The following is a 19,693-nucleotide window of genomic DNA, read 5'->3' on the forward strand; positions in this document are numbered from 1 at the left end:
CGGCAGTAAAGCCTGAACCTCAGTGAACCGTTACTCGCTGGCATTCACGCTGGGGCTCCCCACTGTTTTCAGGCTAACGCTGCCTTAGAAGCCTTAACTCAACAACACATATTAAAAAGTCCTTTATTGTTAACAACCCATTGGAGAAATACACAGAAAACACAGACGCTATGGCAGCACCGCAAGCCACTAGACTGAAACGAGATGGAGGGGACAAACGGCCGAACAAAATGAAGAATAAATGTAAAACGACTATAGCACTGAATGAGAAAAACACCAAGGGCCATTGCTCATTCTTTCAAAGTCTATGAGATCACATATCTAGAGTCTGTTAGGGACATTAACAGATTGCCTTCCAGACAGACAGAGACAGACAGAGACAGACAGACAATATGAAAAGCGTGTTGAGAATAGAGCTTGGGGACAGGATTTGGGCAGAGTCCATTAACTAGGAAATTGTAATGGAAAATGCAATGGCAGATTTTTCCAATCTCTAACAATGGTTGGGCCCTCCATTTCTCAGTGTCTGAGTGCCCATTTAATGTAACGCAAATGGGCTCAAAAACGTCAATGTAATATCATATAGTAAAGACTATAGTAACTTTGGTGATAGTAGTAAGCTGTCTACTGAGAGAGACAGAGACAGAGACAGAGACAGAGACAGAGACAGAGACAGAGAGACAGACGAAAAGAAAGTCACAATCAGTCATCTGTTGAAAACAATGCAATAAAGATGTTTCAATCTTTCTAAATGCAGAATACAGGATTGGCATGATCAAACAGGAAATAACATGATAAGACTAGGTAGAGCTGAAAGAGAGGGGGGGAGAAAAAATGAGAAATGGACAGAACAAGACATGAAGAGGTCGAATGAGAGAGAAAGGTCGACAAAGCAGTGAGAGACAGATGAAGACGAGAGAAAGCAAGAGGAAGATGGACAAAGAGCAAAGAGATGGATGGAAAGCAGAGAAGTAGAAGCAAAAAAAAGAAAGAAAATGTTCTGCGCTTAAATTGCAACATACTGACGAACCCAACACCAGTGTAGTGACCTATAATAGTAGGAGTTATCAGCTTCCTATTTAATAAAAGTTAATGGGGAACCAGGGGGCAAAACACCAACTCCCGGCTGCTTTAACAAGCTGAGAGTTTTGGTCTGTTCTCTCTAATGACCTACGCTGGGGGAAAGCTTAGCAGCACTTCAATCCTCCCTCGGCCCTTTAGACGAGTGTCAAACGGAAGGAGGGAGAGAGATGGAGATGGAGAGGGCTTAGGAAACATGTTTATTTCACTTTTCTAAGATAGAGAGAGAATTATTTTTACTATGTTAAGATTGCAAAATGTATCCCTTAATCTTCAAAGTACGCTTTGGCAATATGTACATTGTTACATCATGCCAATAAAGCAAATTGAATTGAATCGAGAGAGAGAGAGAAAGAGACAGAGAGAGGAGAGAGGTTGAGAGTATACCCCTGAGAAAGGGTTTTAGAAAGGCCAAAACGCTCATTAAAAACCACCCATTGTCTGGTATTAAAACCGAGGGGAAACTACTGTAACGTGTAGGCCTGGAAATTTGAATAAATGGGCTGGATATTGTTCTACATTAGTACATTGGGTTGGGAATAGCCTTATTTAAGATCCTAAATGTCCGACTCAGATTGTTTGGGTTGCTGCGGTGTTGTGTTCTGCTTTCGGAGGAATCCTCCATAGACGTGTTGTTATTACATGGATTCCTCAGGTGGATTTGGGACAAGGCTAGTGTCTTAGTGCTCTGAAAATCTTGTCAACCAGCAATATTTTTTGCATGCCTGTGTTTTTTTACACTCCCTTTGCTTACTTACACGTATCGGTTGTGACAAGGACATATTGACAGTTAGCGAGATGTGAAAATGTCTATTCTAGGCTGATTCGACAAAGTCCCAGGCTGACAGTGTATCTGAGTAGTGTGTGTGGGTGTGTGTGTGTGGGTGTGTGTGTGTTCTGTCAGCTTGGCCGAGCAGCTATAAAGGTCCAGTTTCCCTGGAAACAAGACCTGGGTCAAATGTTCATTGAACAGACTTGAGTACGTTCAACTGCTGTCATCTACAAAACACTATCACTTGATGAAATACATACAAAACTCAACTCAACTACAAATATTGATTTTTCCAGTGAGGGAATTTCTCAGCAAAAGCATAAATTAGGTCCATACACGGGACATCGGGCGTCATTTTCGTTTCTCATGAACTCACAGTGTCTGTCATCTCAAGTGCTGTAGCATAACTGAATTCATTTCAGTCTGCAATGTTTCAACAGCTAGTACAGACAGTCTCTCTACTGTCCTAGCAGGTCTCTGGGGCCTACAGTAGGGTTCCTCTAGTCTGGCTCCAGGAAAGGGCAACACGCTGGAGGTGCTATACCCCCAAGACCACAAGCTCCCTCCTCTCCAGTCAGGACTGCTCACCTCACACACACACACCGAACACTGCCTCAACTGAATGGAGAAAGAGGGATAGAAAGGGAAAAGAGGGGAACCAGAGGGGATAGTGAAGAGGGAGAGAAAAAGAGAGGGCGAAAGAGAGTTGTTGAGAGAGAGGAGCACTTGTCTGCTCAGAAGCAGAGTTTATAAAAAGCTGTCCTTCCTTGTTCACGGGCCATCAGTCAAAGGCCTGGTGGCATTGGGGTGGAGTTGTCCGTACACACTGATCCAAGGCCAGCTTAGTGTATTCACTCCTTTTTGGTCACGTCTAGGATATGGGGAGAGTAATCTGACCCTAGATTTGTGCCTAAGGACAAATTCTACCCCAAGCCCCATGGTGTGAAGGAAATCCACAGCTATTGGCCAGTATGACAGAGAGGAAGGAAATGGGGTGTTCTGATTGGAGTGAGAGTGATCCAGCTGCATCAACACATCAGCTCGCAGTCACACAGTCAATTTGGGTGCTTGTTTTCCTTCTCCCGCTCTTTTCTTCAACCTTCCCTCTTCGCGACACAATCCCCACTCTGTCTGAAACTCTCTCTCTCTCTGACTATCCTGTTGAACCTTCTCTCTCTCCTTCATCCTCTATTCCCATGAACCAGCGTCATTTCTCCTGGGTATATCCATTTGAATTCAATCACTTTTTGACAGCACCTGTTTTGATTTTAACGAAACCTTCCATACTTATTTGTACCTTGTAGAAGTGCTCAAAACGTGGCTATTTGGACCTGAATGCCAAAGCATTCAAGAGATAAAGGTGCTCAAATTTGACCTATTTTGCATACCCCAACATACCGAGACAACCATGTTGTCTAACTGTTTTATAATATATATATATATATATATATTTGAAAATCATTACAATGTGATTTTTTTCACATCAAACCTCAATTATCAAAAACTGTGAAATCTCAGATTTTGTCTTATTATATGTAGTAGCTTAGACCCCATTTGACATCATCTGAGGTGCTTGTGTTGTGACTGCCATCTGTTGAGGCACACCATGCTCTTGAATACAGGGTGGGTGTAATGTGATGGCTGAGAGATGTACTAAAATGGGAATACAAAATGAAATTTCTACTTTCAAATGGTACCACAAAGATGATTGGAGGTCCACACTTCAGAGAATGTTGACTTGAATGGGAACATCTGTTGTTTTAAATGATACTGTCAATCCTCCATAGGAAACCTATTGAAATCATAGAGCTATAGATAACACAACAGACCATTTAAGGTGGGATAAATCCATTTGAATTCAATCACTTTTTGACAGTCTCTGTTTTGATTGAACCTTTTTAATCCAATCAGTGACAATCGTGACCGTAAAAAACTTTTCAGTTATAAGGCTCTAAAATGTGTATGTATCAATGCATTCACAGCAAGTATTGAAATGATAAAGGGTCCCAATGAAATATGTGCAGTGTCACATGTTAGTGTAATTTGTCACATGACCAGAGCTGTTTACTTCCTGGTTGCACCATGAGAAGACGATGGCTGCATCAAAGCTCCCAAACAAAAGGTTAGTAAAGTATGTTAACATAAAGATGGGACAAGGATTTTTGGTACACATCATCTTTAAAGTGTCTAGTATTGATATATGGATTTGCAATTATTCAACTTTGTTCAGTCATCGAATGTGTAAACATGTTGACGGCAACAATAGTGACCGGTGGGATAACAGTGCATCTAGATATACACATACATAGTTCTTGTTCTACCTAACTTTCTACTCTGTTCTTTCTTTTAGTTTCACTTTGAGTCAAGTTCTGGATATGTTGGATCTAGGTGACTGCCCAGACAAGGCATGCAAACATTGCAGTTATCCCTCATAATGAGAAAGATGCTGTCCTCCGTGATTGTGATAGTGACGGGTCAGATATGGACTATGGACAGGCCATTTGCCAGCCAGGCTGTTGAATGCATATGCTGATCCTATGCAAACAGATCATGACAGGAACAATGTTATCAGTGATGATGACCCCCCCCCCCCCCCCCATTGTTGATAATGAAGAGCCAAGGGAAAATAAAGATTGAGTGTTCAAACGAGGCCTGCCACCACTGTGATTCCAAAACACATTGTATACAGCCCAAATGCTGCAGAATGTAGTATACAGCCCAAATGCTGCAGAATCCACCCACCCTAAGAGAGATCACCATTGAAACGTCCAACCTCTACTCCACCCAGACCAAGGACAAGCAACTGTATCTGAGTATGGATGAGCTCCTTACATTCGATGGGATCCTTATCACATCTGTTACAGCTCTGTTCCAAGAAGACACATGTACTGGTCACTTGACAGTGATGTACACAATGAAAGCATTTCAGATGCAATGCGGCGAAATCACTCTGATTAAATGATGGCCTCAGTACCTTCGTGACAACCTCTTCACTTCGCTTGCACTCCTCGATGGAATGATAAAAAGAGGATATGGGCGCTCTGGAACGATGAGGCAAAATCGTCTGTTTGATGTCCCAGTCAAGCCACAGGAGGACTTCATCAAGTTACCCTGGGAAACCTCTGAGGTTCTGACCCAAGGAGACAAGTTGCTGGTCCATTGGAAAGACAATAACATTGTCACAGTGGCAACAAACATGGAGGAGAAATACAGTGAGAACTCTGTCAAGAGATGGAACAAGGAGCGACGTGACTTTGACAAAGTCCCACAACCAAAATGCATCAACCGATACAACGAGCACATGGGTGGTGTTGACCTTCACGACCTACAGGTTTCAAGATACCATATCTCCATCAGGTCTAAGAAGTGGTGGTGGCTCCGCTTTGCATGGTCTCTCAACAGTGCACTCGTAAACAGACATTTCTTTTACAGAGACGTTATGGGAGGGACCATCGACCTGATCACCTTCTCACAGATAGTAGCACAGTCACTGAGCCACAGACGGAGATCTCTACTGACTGCTACTGTTGAAGATCAGGCAAGATATGACAAAACTTCTCACTGGCCAATCATTATATATATATATATATATATATATATATATATATATATATATGTGTCATTTTATTTTGTTTAGCATAGGCCTCTACTTGGATGCATATTCTACAGGCTACCTCTCCTAAATGTTACCTTTATGTTCAGTGGAAATAAATCACACGACTGCTATACAGTTGTTAGTGAGTGTTGCACTAAAATGTCACAATGACAATGTTAAAATGAATATTGCACTAAAGTACAAGTTCAAATGTTAAAGTAACAATATTCATGTCTCAATACATGTTGCACTAAAGTAACAATGTTGAAATACGTTGATGGTTGTTTTGTTTCTTTGTCTTTGCTCTCAGTATTCATATCGGTGTTGTATAAGGGTTTTTGATGGGGTTTTTGTACAAGGGTTTTTGATAGAATGTGATGGGGAATTCTAGTGGCTATATTGGGGACTGCCAGTGACAGAGTTGTACATGTGTTAATAACTGGGCTGGGATATATACGAATTTTGATGACTGCATAGGAGAAATATGTAAATTCAGGATACATCACATTATCCCACCGGTCACAATTGTGACCGACTATAAAACACACTTTTTCACCCACTTTTCCAAGAAAATTAAAAAATATATATTTCAAAAGGTTACCAATGACACATGATTTGGATATTTTCATGTCTGGAAAGAAATTGGGGATTAAATGGATTAAACATATCTTTCCATACATGTTTGCCCATGTAGAGATGCTGTCACATTTTATTCATATGGCTGTACCCTCCTTTTGAAGACTCTCTCTCTTTCTCTCAACACCCCTCTCCACTTTGTAGTGCTCTGCCGCAGGGGGATTTTTCCATTCCTTATAGAGCGGTCAAACCACACTGTGTGTGTGAGTGTGTGTGAGAGAGAGAGTGTGTACGTTAGCCAAATCCAGAGACCACTACACACCTCACTGAATACTGGGACCATTATCATCAGTCAGAGCAGAGGACAACTGTAGTCGTAGTTCTACTAAACCGCACGTACGCACACACACATGGCTTGCCTCTGATGCTAAGCAGGGTTGGTCCTGGTTGGTCCCTGGATGGGAGACCAGATGCTGCTGGAAGTGGCGTTTGAGGGCCAGTAGGAAGCACTCGTTCCTCTGGTCTAAAAAAAATATCCCAAAGCCACAGGGCAGTGATTGGGGACATTGCCCTTTGTAGGGTGCCGTCTTTCGGATGGGACGTTAAATGGGTAAATCCTGACTCTGTGGTCACTAAAGATCCCATGGCACTTACTGTAAGAGTAGGGGTGTTAACCCCGGTGTCCTGGCAAAGTCCCAATCTGGCCCTCATACCATCATGGCCACCTAACCATCCCCAGATTCCAATTGGCTCATCCATCCCCTCTCCTCTCCCCTTGAACTATTCCCCAAGTTGTTGCTGTAAATGAGAAAGTTAAAACACACACCACTTTCACCTCCCAGCACAGAACAGTATGTAAAGGATGACACATAACAGCCCACACAGTTGCTTGAAATAACTTGATGTCTGGTTTAAAAAGGCCAGCTCAGCTTATTTCTTATTTCTTGAGCCCTGGTTTAAAAGCCTAGACAGGCAGTTCAGACTAACAGAGAGAGAGAGAGAGAGAGAGAGAGACAGGGAGAGAGAGAGATATGCAGAGAGAGAGAGAGAGAGAGAGAGGTCTATCCTCAGGGCTTCAACCCCATTAACTACTCTGTCTATGGCAATCAAAATAAACGTTCTTTTACAGCAGCCATGTTATTTTTGGGAAGCACATTTGATTCTGAGTTTGGACATAAAGTATAAAGTTTGTATGTGAAAACTACTTCTAAGACGCCTACATTTAGGATGTTACAAACTCTGCTAGCACATGTGCTTGCCTCTGATGCTAAGCAGGGTTGGTCCTGGTTGGTCCCTGGAAAGACTGATCAGAAAACCAGTTTTTTTCCCCCACCAATTTTGACCTTACGCCGATTAATATAAGCAGAGTTGGTTGTTTACATGACTAATGCCATACTGGGCTTACTGCCACAAGTATTTTAGTGTGCATGTTCGTTGTTTATTAGGAGACAGAGACAGAGACAGAGACAGAGACAGACAGACAGACAGACAGACAGACAGGCAGACAGGCAGACAGGCAGACAGGCAGACAGACAGACAGACAGGCAGACAGGCAGACAGACAGACAGGCAGACAGTCAGGCAGACAGACAGGCAGACTTCTGTCTATAGACTATTCTCAATGTTTACTACCAATTTATACAGACCAGAATATAATATAGGATTTCCCACAAATGTCTTGAAATTGATTTTGAATAGTGTGGTGTACAGAGAATGGTGTCACCATACCATTGACAGTAAGCTCTCAATAATATTTCTACTAGTTTTAATTAGCCTGTATACACACACACTAACTCTCTATCTCCAGATAACTGCAAGTGGCAAGATGTCCTCTAAACTCCAACGCGTGTCCTTATCCCCCCCCTGCTATCTCCCCTGGTCCCCGCCACACTCCCAGATAAAACACTGCAGCACTACGCTCCACAGGAGATATACCTCGTAAACTGAGATGAACATGACCATTACTCTGCAGCCCTCACCACAACCTAACTCTGTTATTAACACAGTGGGACACAAATACATTACGTTACCCCTATACACTGATCTTGGGTCAGGTTTCTGGTTAGCCTACTAATGGTTAAGGTCATGATTGGGGGAGGGGAAGCTGATCCTAGACCTGTGATTACAATATCGTCCCACTCTGGATTTCAATGAGAAAGTGGTGTAGGTTGGGAGTAATAAGGTTACAGGATCATATATATTCTAGTTCTGGAAGTATTCAATGGAAAGGATATACTGTAGGTTCAGGGTTCAAAGGTTAACATTAATAGCTGTAGGCTCAGGGTTCAAGGGTTAACATTATTCATAGCTGTTGGCTCAGAGTTCAAAGGTTAACATGATTAATAGCTGTAGGGGCTCATGGTTCAAAGGTTAACATTATTCATAGCTGTAGGCTCAGGGTTTAAAGGTTAACATGATTAATAGCTAAAGAGGCCCCTGAATCTAACTACATGTAGATAGGCCTGCGGATCTGACCTTTCTCTTCTCTTTTTCCCAGGACTAAAGGTTCCGAAGCTTCTGCACATGTGCAATCACATTCTGCATGTGTATCTTTACCTCTACTTTAAGCACACATTACTGTGTGCCACCTTCCAGGGCATAAAATTAACACCAGCTACCTGCGGGTAAGTCTGTCACCAGTCACATTGGAGGGTGTTCAATTTGCAGGTCTCTACATTGCGAGTATTACGTTCGCATTTGCGGATTTATTTATTTTTAAGTCAAGTATGAGAACATGTGCGAGTTGCGATTCATAGCAGAAAAAAATATGTTTTGTTTCATAGCTGCTAATCACACAAAGAAACACGAATCCTATATCCCACCTCACGCAGCAACACTGTCTGGCAGGTGAGCTGTGCACACTGAGTGATGTGATTCATTTTTGGCCTAATTTACTCAATTCTACAAAGAGAGACTTTGTCCTCCTGTTTTATGGCTATTTACATTGTTTTGTTCACAAGCACGGTTGTTTTTCAATTTTAGTTTGAGTCTGCTGCTTCAACTGATAGAGAGAGAAGAGACGCCATCTGCTTCCAGTCACACCCCAAATATCACACACAGACACACTGACATGACTTGAGTGGCCCTGTTACCACGGTAACCTCCCGCCCTTAAAGGGGCAGCTAAACCTATGTCTCAACGGATATTTTGGTTAAAAGACAAAAAATTTAATGAAATGTAGCAATATCCAACATTACTTGTTACTAATACATTTCTTGTGTAAGAAACATTACAAAGCGGGGTCATCAGTTTGTGTTTTGTGTATGTAATTATTATGCCAACCATTTCAACTCAATCAGTTCATGGGGATATGCATTTACAGCCTCTTGAGTTATAAAGTGTTGTTTCCAAGTAGCCAACAGTGCTGCTTTGAATGACGTACTGTGAGTGCATTTGGTGATATCTGTAGCATTGCCTCTGTATTTAGCCTTTTGGCCACACAAGAGAAAAATGCAGTGGAATTTTAGTCTTACAGTAATGTTATGTTATACTATTATATTCGGTTCTGTTTTGTAGAATACTATCATTGTGTGACCTTGCAGACTTTGATCTAACTTTATTAAATAATCACCATTCACCAGAGCAGCCTGTTCTCTATGTGGAGAGCAGAGACTGTGCGTATGTAGAGAATAAACACATGCGCAGAACGTGATCCGCGATACGCACATTTGCAGAAGCTTTGGGCTATTTCGTCTGGGGAAAAGTCGGATCCGCAGCCACTCCGATGTAAGATTGCTATGAGATATCAATAACAGCTCTCATTGGCTCACAGATTTAGTTTATGGGTCCCTGATTGGCAGTTCATGATACTTCAGCCAATCGCAGGGTTCAAAATTGTAATTTCCTCCATCAGTGCTTATAGGTAAAGCAGGACATGCCAAGAGTGTGCAAAGCTGTCATCAAGGCAAAGGGTGGCAATTTGAAGAATCTCAAATATAAAATATATTTTGATTTGCTTAACACTTTTTTGGTTACTACATGATTCCATATGTGTCACGACTTCTACCGAAGTTCGTCCCTCTCCTTGTTCGAGCGGCGCGTTCGGCGGTCGACGTCACCGGTTTTCTAGCCGCCACCGATCCACTTTTCATTTTCCATTTGTTTTGTCTTCATTGTACACACCTGGTTTCTATTCCCATAATTATATGTTTCCTTATTTAACCCTCTGTGTCCCCCATGGTTTTGTACGTGTTTGTTCATTGTAAGTTGGTGTCGTATGTGAGCTTGATTATGTTCCTTCTTGGAGTAAAGTAACGTTTATTACTCATCTCTGTGTCCTGCACCTGACACTGCCTTACCTGCTACACCTACACCTAGACACCTTACAATGTGTTATTTCATAGTTTTGATAGTACAAATTAAAAATACCCTTGAATGAGTAGGTGTTCTAGAACGTTTGACCAGTAGTGTAATTTGCACTGCAAATTGATTCATTGGTTGATAAAACATGTTCATCAAAGTCAATTATAGCTGGTGGGCGTGCTCCATATTTCACTGTCCCTTTATTCCCACATAAGGCCAATACTCTGAAGGGCAGGAGATGACATGAGCATATGCCCATCACTGGGAATGGAGCCATGGGAACAGTGTGGTGCATGCAGGGATGCGCACAAACACACACACACACACACACACACACACACACGTATACTAGCAATAAATCTGAGCACACACACCCACTAGTATACTAGCAATAAATCTGAGCACACACACACATGACCACGAGCACAGGCACACACTAGTATACTAGCAATAAATCTGAGCACACACACACACACACACACACACACGACATAACGACTTTAGAGAAACTACTGCTAAAAGGTCCAATACATCATAACCAGGAAGAGAGAAAGAAAGACAGGAAGCGATGGGGTGAGACACAGAGAAATAGAGCGAGTGTAGCCTGTGTCACTACCTGAGACTCCAGGTAAGTTATGTCTCTCATTTTAATTTTTGGACTTCTGTTAATGGAGTTAGACTCTCGTTAGGGTGACTCTGTATCAGCCTTGTGACTGTGTTTGTTAACTCTGCTTTACAAACATCCCATTGAGAATGACCTGGGCCTCACATCTTGCACTTATTAGACATTAAAGTAATTCCTTTAGAATTATCTACAGATGTTCAACTAACACATCCTTTCATTTGGATGTCAACTGCAACAACTACATTTGTAGTTTTGTAGCTAAAGATAGTCGATTACATAATTCATGATTAGTAAGCATGTTAATGCATGTCAACAGAGTGAGTTAACCATTGACAAATCACATGGGCTGTCTGTTGGTAGTCTGGGAATGTGTGAAACATTCGTAGAGGACAACCCAGAAACAGTAATACCTCGTTATTTAACTCAAACTGGGTTTATGCGGAACAAATATTTGTTTCCTTAAGTGTGAGTCTATATGGCCCTGTTCAAACTGCCCTTGACCCAATCTCTTCAAGTTAATAAATCACCTGTATAGTGTAACGCAAACAAGTCAAAGATATGCCCGGATCTAAAGAAACAAGACTAACAATGTTGTACTCCTTTTTCAGAAAACTAATTACGTGAATGTGGAACTGCTCTAGGAAATATATATCTAGATATGATCTAAGCCAGTGCAAACAACGGGAGTCTGTCAATGCACTCAACTGTGGTTTATGGAAAAAGGGAGGGGGGAGGGGGGAGGGGGAGGGGGGGGGGGGGTTGGAGAGGGGCAACAATCTAGCTTTGTGCAGTATAATGACTCTCGATTCTTCTTTCAAATCATTAGTCTCCTTCCCTGTTGTCGCTCCCCTGAACCGAATGAAGGAGAAATTAAAGGATGTAAATGGATTATTAGAGTCCCTTTACGAGGCAGTCAACTACGAGGCAGTCAACTACGAGGCAGTCAGGGGAGAATGTGTTGACGCCGCTGGATAAATAAATCCTATTCTCTAGATCGGGTCATGAAGGGAACCTATTGCCTACAGCAAATGGTGTTTTACTGGTTAGTTAACAGCTTTTGATTGATATAGCTTGGAATAAAGTAAACAAGCAACATAACATTTGTCTTACTAACGATATGGCAACTTTAAGGTCAAACAGATTGATCTCAGTAGAATACAGACAGCTGTCACATAGGGACTATACAGCAACATAGGTAGAAACGTAGTTGAGACATTAAAGGTAGTCTAGGAGCTCTGTTCTTTCCTCTCCTGTCCTCAGAACAGTTGGTCTCTAATGTACAACTCAAGTGCTGTTCCCTCCAGGCCATGAGAGAATGAAAACAATGTTGACTTGGTCAATGACAGGTCAATGACAGGTCCAGACTGTTCAGGGTCAAAGGTCCAAATAATGCTTTCTGTCTCTATAGACATGACAAACAGCATGTTGTTATTGCGAAGGTTTTGTAAGCGGCAAAGACTGTATGTGTGTGAGCGAGAGAGATAGAAGGAGAAACAGAGAGGAAGAGAGATAGAAGGAGAAACAGAGAGCGAGAGAGATAGAAAGAGAGAGTAATAGTGTGCGGGAACCACAGATGGCCGGTGGCAGGAAGCGCTGCGCTTCCCTGCACACGGCAGTAGGCAGGTAGCAAAAACCCAGTTCCCCCATTGCCTCGTGGGAGTTGATCTGTGTTCTGTGGGACCCGTCTGGCGTGGGGCCTGGATGTAGTGTAGCATTACCGCGGTGAAACACCATTTCAATAGCACAGCTTAATTACCAATGTACCACCTTAGCACTCCCCTCCCGTCCCAACCTTTTTCATTTCCCTTATTTTCTACCTCGGCATAGGGCCGATGTTTTGTCCTTTTCAAGTATTCCTGAGAGAGAGAGCAACAGAGACACAGAGACAGGCAGAAAAAAGAAGGGAGGGCAGAGAAAAATGCTGGTTATTTTTCCGGCTCATTGCCTAGAAACGGCTGAGTAGGATTCTGCCTAGTGACTCACGGTAGAAAAATATTGAGGGATTGCGGTCTGATTTCTGTCTCGGAGGACTAAGCCTTCCCAGACTGCTTAGCTTTTTTTTACTACTGTTCAGGGGCCTGTTGTGAGGGTGATTGGTAGGACATTGTTGCTCCCAGACACTGATCTAAGGACAGTTTTGTGTTTTACCCCATAATGGTTAAGGTACAGACTTTGGGAGGGTACTGGTCCTAGATCTGTGTGTATGAGTAATGCCTGACTAGAGTGGGAGGGGCTGGAAGGGTTTTGTGGGGTCTACAACCCTCCACTCCATCCCTCTACCCCTTCATCCCTCTGTCCCCCACACAGACCATGGAAAACCTATTTAGAAACCAAATCTCATAATCAGACATTCCCTCCCTCCCTCACTCTCTTTCCACTCCCTCATCCCTCCATACCCCTCCCTCTCTAATCAATCCATTCTCTGTCATTTTTTCTCCTCTTCTCTCAATCACTTCGGTTCTTCCTCTTAACTATTGGTCCCTCCCTCAGTTAAATTAGATGAAATGTAATTTCCTTTAGGGGCCAGGGCTAATACACGCTTACGGGCGCGACCCATCGACACATATTAGAGAAGACAGAGGCAGGCTGCACTACATAAAAAGTAGACAGTTAACAAGGTTATTGGAGCAGCAATTAGAGCTTCAATAAGCAGAAGGGCTTTGACAATGGCCTGTCTCTTCAGCTGTGGAAGATCCTACTTGTGGTTGGACAAAACGAGGAGTGAGTTTGCTAGCTATCTTCCTCGGGTTTTGAGTAGCACTCTCTCCCTCCCTCTCTCTGTCTCTCTTCCTCCCTCTCACTCACTCCCTCCCTCTCCTCCTCTCCCTCTCCCCCTCTCCTCCTCTCCCTCTCTCCCCTCCTCCTCTCCCTCTCCTCCTCTCCCTCTCACTCCCTCCTCCTCTCCTCTCCTCCTCTCCCTCTCCTCCTCTCCCTCCTCTCCCTCTCTCTCTCCCTCTCCTCCTCCCTCTCACTCCCTCCTCTCCCTCTCACTCCCTCCTCCTCTCCTCCTCTCCCTCTCCTCCTCTCCCTCTCTCCCTCTCTCCCTCTCCCTCTCCCTCTCTCCCTCTCCCTCTCTCCCTCTCCCTCTCTCCCTCTCTCCCTCTCCCTCTCTCCCTCTCCCTCTCTCCCTCTCTCCCTCTCTCCCTCTCCCTCTCCCTCTCCTCCTCTCCCTCTCCTCCTCTCCCTCTCCCCCTCTCCTCCTCTCCCTCTCCTCCTCTCCCTCTCCTCCTCTCCCTCTCCCCCTCTCCCTCTCTCCCACCCTCCTCCTCTCCTCTCCCTCTCTCCCTCTCTCCCTCTCTCCCTCTCTCCCTCTCTCCCTCTCTCCCCCTCTCTCCCGCTCTCCCTCTCCCTCTCCTCCTCTCCCTCTCCTCCTCTCCCTCTCCCCCTCTCCTCCTCTCCCTCTCTCCCACCCTCCTCCTCTCCTCTCCCTCTCCTCCTCTCCCTCTCACTCCCTCCCTCTCTCCTCCTCTCCCTCTCTCCCTCTCCTCCTCTCCCTCCCTCCCCTCCCCTCCCTCCCTCTCCCTCTCCCCTCCCTCCCTCCCTCTCCCTCTCCCCTCCCCTCCCTCCCTCTCCCCTCCCTCCCTCTCCCTCTCCCCTCCCCTCCCTCCCCCTCTCCCCTCCCTCCCTCTCCCTCTCCCCTCCCCTCCCTCCCCCTCTCCTCCCTCCCTCCCTCTCCCCTCCCTCCCTCCCTCTCCCTCTCCCCTCCTCTCCCTCTCTCTCTCCCCTCCTCTCCCTCTCTCCCTCTCCTTCTCTCAAATTGCTTTAATGGCATGAAATACAATTTGTAGATATTGCCAAAGCAGTATAGTGTTACAGCATTTCAGTAAATACAGTACAATGCAATGAGGATAATGAAATCCAGTTCATTTCAGTAGTAATAATAATAATGGTACATATAATCATGTATACAGGTACAACACTACTGCTGTTGTATTGTGTAATCTTCGGTCGATACATTTAATTACAGAAAACTAAGATCCTAAAAATAGGAATAAATAATGGCTAATAAATAAACAACAACATGTACATGGATGATGGTTCCACTATGTATTACTGTCAGTTATATACAATGTAAATGTTTCAGAGCATGAATAGTCATGTGATGTCCCTCAGGCTATGGCAATCATACACATATCGGGTAGTAATATTTAGGCTGTCTCCCTCATTAGTAAATGCACAGAAGTTTGGAGTTGATTGATCTTCTTGAAAAAAATATGATCTTATTTGGGAGTATTTCTCACAGTAGAGGTCTTTATCTCCCCTGTCGTGCAGTGACCACATAGACACTCCTCTTTGGGTAGCCATGTCTTTTTGTGTCTCTATAGCCAATTGATGGTCTCTGAGCATGTATTTGGTCAGGATCAAGCTCTGTTTTGTATTTCTGACAGAGTAGAGATATTCTGCCAATTTGTTACTCTCTTTTGAGGGCCAAATAGCAATTTAGTTTGCTATGTGTTTTTGTTTAATTTTCCCAATTTGTCAAATATGAGTTTTTAATTTCTGTAACAATTCCATTGATTTCCCTGTGTGTTTCGGGTAATAGGGTTGTGTAGTGTTTTTAACAGCTGACATAGGGGACTCTTTTCAGCGTTCAGCTCTTGGGTTTCCAGTGTTTTGAATTGTAAGGATGTTTTGGTGATTGATTTCAAAATGGTGCCAACATTTTAGTGTCCTTTATTAAATATTTACAATTAAAGGGAGTCTGCCAAGTTCTGCTCTGCATGCATTATTTGGTACTTTCTTTCGTATATTTAGGATAATTCTGCAGAATTCTGTATGTAGATCTTCTATTGGGGTTTTGTAATTACAGGTTGGACCTCAAACCTTGCTTCGAAATAGTGCATTCACTGCCAGACCAAATCCACCAGAGGCACTGATTTGTTTTTGTCCAAGGTATTAGTACCATTTACCACGGTATTTCCACATTTGAAGGAGTGTCTGCTGCTCTGATTCCTGGCCTTCTTCTGGAAAATCACAACTTTGGTTTTCTGAGAGTTGACGTTGTTTGCTCAGGTGATGCTAAAGAATGTGAAGTTGTTCCTGTAGACCTTACTCCGTTGGTGACAATAGGACCAGGTCATCGGTGTAGAGCAGGAATCTGAGGGTGAGTCCAGCGGCTGCAGATCGGTCCAACACCACTTCTAGTTCGTTGATGTAGAAATTGAACAGGGTTGGACGAAAAACTGCACCCTTCTCACCCCTCACCCTTGTGCAAAAAACGATTTTATTGTTCAGTTTAATACTATGTGTTGTTTGAGTAAATAGATTTTATGATGCCGTATACCCCCAACGCTACGACATCATTCCATATAGAATCAAAATAATTCTTAAAATCAACAAAACATGCAAATACTTCTCCTCTGCTATTCTGATGAACATGCTGGTTTGTTAGTAATGTGTGTATGCGGGCTGTTGTTCTGTGTTTGGTTAGAAAGTCAATTCATTTTTTTTCTGAAAGCCTTATGTTGTCAGGGGAAGGTCTGTATTTGTTCATTGAGAATACAGCAGAAAAGTTTCCCCATGTTTCTGGTGACAAATATTCCCCTAGAATTGTTAGGGTCTAATTTTCTCTTTCTCTCTCTCTCTCCCTCACTTCTGCAATGCTCTGCCTCTCAGCTGGCTCTACCAAGTGGTCAGAGGGTGAGAAGGAGCAGGCGGTGGTTAGAGCTACCTCTCTCTTCCCCCCTCTCCCTCTTTCTTTCCCTCTTCCTCTCTCTTCATTTCAGAGAGATGACAGAGGCAGTTAACTATGAGAGGAAGGAGTTCTGTTGAAGAGTCCCCTCTAGACACTAACTGGACACTAGAATGAGTGAGGGAGGGTGGGCGGGACAGAGAGAGAGAGAATGACAGAGAGATGTGGACAGAGGGAGAGAGAGAGAGATTAAGGAGAGAGATAAAGAGAGGGGATAAGAGTATTACGTGGAGAAGAAGTAAAAAGGATGGGTGATTGATGAAAAAGGAAAGAGAGGAGAATAAAGGACAGTATGTATTCAGCCATCACAAAGTCCCCAAAAAACAGGCTACTACACACTATAGGAAGTGAGGATAAACAAGGACATGAAATATTAACTGCTTTATTGCCTATTGTGTGTGTGTGCGTGTGCGCCATTATCGTTCTCGGTTCATTAACCAAGCAAGAGCTTAGCAGGGATTGGGAGACTTTGATAAGATTATCAGACTAAAGCTGTGGCGATTAGATTAGGGTACAGTACAGTTCACAGGTTAAATGCTCTCACTTCAATTAACCTGGACCTGCATAAACCCTACACAACACCTACAAAACCATACATACAGCCTACATAAACACTACATGACACATACAAAACCATACATACAGCCTACATAAACCCTACAAAACCATACATACAGCCTACATAAACCCTACAAAACCATACATACAGCCTACATAAACCCTACATGACACCTACAAAACCATACATACAGCCTACATAAACCCTACAAAACCATACATACAGCCTACATAAACCCTACATGACACCTACAAAACCATACATACAGCCTACATAAACCCTACATGACAACTACAAAACCATACATACAGCCTACATAAACCCTACATGACACCTACAAAACCATACATACAGCCTACATAAACCCTACATGACACCTACAAAACCATACATAAACCCTACAAAACCATACATAAACCCTACAAAACCATACATACAGCCTACATAAACCCTACATGACACCCACAAAACCACACATACAGCCTACATAAACCCTACATGACACCTACAAAACCATACATACAGCCTACATAAACCCTACAAAACCATACATAAACCCTACATGACAGCTACAAAACCACACATACAGCCTACATAAACCCTACATGACACCTACAAAACCATACATACAGCCTACATAAAACCCTACAAAACCACACATACAGCCTACATAAACCCTACATGACACCTACAAAACCATACATACAGCCTACATAAACCCTACAGAACCACACATACAGCCTACATAAACCCTACATGACACCTACAAAACCATACATATAGCCTACATAAACCCTACATGACACCTACAAAACCACACATACAGCCTACACGACACCTACAAAACCATACATACAGCCTACATAAACCCTACAAAACCATACATACAGCCTACATAAACCCTACAAAACCATACATACAGCCTACATAAACCCTACATGACACCTACAAAACCATACATACAGCCTACATAAACCCTACATGACACCTACAAAACCATACATACAGCCTACATAAACCCTACATGACACCTACAAAACCATACATACAGCCTACATAAACCCTACATGACAACTACAAAACCATACATACAGCCTACATAAACCCTACATGACACCTACAAAACCATACATACAGCCTACATAAACCCTACATGACACCTACAAAACCATACATAAACCCTACAAAACCATACATAAACCCTACAAAACCATACATACAGCCTACATAAACCCTACATGACACCTACAAAACCACACATACAGCCTACATAAACCCTACATGACACCTACAAAACCATACATACAGCCTACATAAACCCTACAAAACCATACATAAACCCTACATGACACCTACAAAACCATACATACAGCCTACATAAACCCTACAAAACCATACATAAACCCTACATGACAGCTACAAAACCACACATACAGCCTACATAAACCCTACAGAACCACACATACAGCCTACATAAACCCTACATGACACCTACAAAACCATACATATAGCCTACATAAACCCTGTCATACCAAAGTCTGACCCAAAGCTATGAACCCTTCCAACCCTGATCCTTGAGGTCTACAGTGTGTTGTGGTGGCAGAATTTGGGGTAATCTGTTGTCGCGTCTCAAGGTTTACGCTCTGTGCTGTGTTGAACTGTGATGAACTGCATTTCATACACTCCCAGCACTAACATACTTAATCATAGAGATTTGTCCAAACAGGAAACCACAGACATACACTATTGTGGAAGACACCAATGAAGTAAGTGTGCCCTGCACCAAAAATAACTGGACACAGCAGTAGATTGCACATCAAGTAGTGGACAAAGAAATGTCAAGGATAATTGTCAAGATATTTTCAGCACGGTGAGAAACTCACCGAGCCACATGCTGGTATTTTGAGGCGATTATACATTCGAATACTTTTTGCTGGCTCCGTATACTCCTCCTCTGTAATAAAATGTACTTCGTAATTTCTTTATACCTATGCTGCCGTCTTTAATAGCATTCTTAAGTGCCAAACGATTGGCTACCTTTCTCGTATCCCCGTAACCCCCTGTGAGTGTAGCATTGCAGCCAAACTTGAGTCTAAAATTGGCAACACATAACCAAGTCCAAAACTCTATCGTTGTCTCTTTCTGTCATCACCCCCACACAGTGGCTTTGTGGTACGACCGCAGTGCCCCATCCCACACTTTCGAATAGGACCTATCCATCCCACATATTTACATAGAGGGGGTCAACCAAGCATGACAGCTACATATTTTAATGGGAGCAGGCCGGTTTTACATGCTGGTTGCAGGTGAAATTGGCTCGACTGGCACCGAAGCTCTCTCGCTACCCACCTGCTACTCTGGCAAACAACAGCGCGACTCTACGAACCGGAGACAGAGAGGGCGCGCTTCCAAAATGGAAATGCCTGGAACCTGATCTAATGGTGATGGGGTATCTCTTAACAGCTCGGTGGCGGCCATAGCAGCTCCAAGGAG

General features: G+C 43.3%; 2 protein-coding genes across 2 annotated transcripts in view; one reads left to right on the forward strand and one right to left on the reverse strand.

The window, feature by feature from the left end:
- The window catches only part of LOC109864824 (alpha-1,3-mannosyl-glycoprotein 4-beta-N-acetylglucosaminyltransferase B), a 183,789-nt gene that overhangs the window by 131,174 nt on the left and 32,922 nt on the right, over window positions 1-19,693 (reverse strand). The gene's annotated exons all lie outside the window — the stretch shown is intronic.
- Window positions 10,735-19,693, forward strand: part of LOC109864825 (sequestosome-1-like) — a 51,877-nt gene continuing 42,918 nt past the window's right edge. The window contains exon 1 of the mRNA XM_031798106.1: window positions 10,735-10,952. The gene's annotated coding sequence lies outside the window, so the exon portion shown is untranslated. The remainder of the gene's footprint in view (window positions 10,953-19,693) is intronic.

This window comes from Oncorhynchus kisutch, linkage group LG19 (genome assembly GCF_002021735.2).
Source record: "Oncorhynchus kisutch isolate 150728-3 linkage group LG19, Okis_V2, whole genome shotgun sequence".
Classification (NCBI taxonomy): Eukaryota; Metazoa; Chordata; class Actinopteri; order Salmoniformes; family Salmonidae; genus Oncorhynchus; species Oncorhynchus kisutch.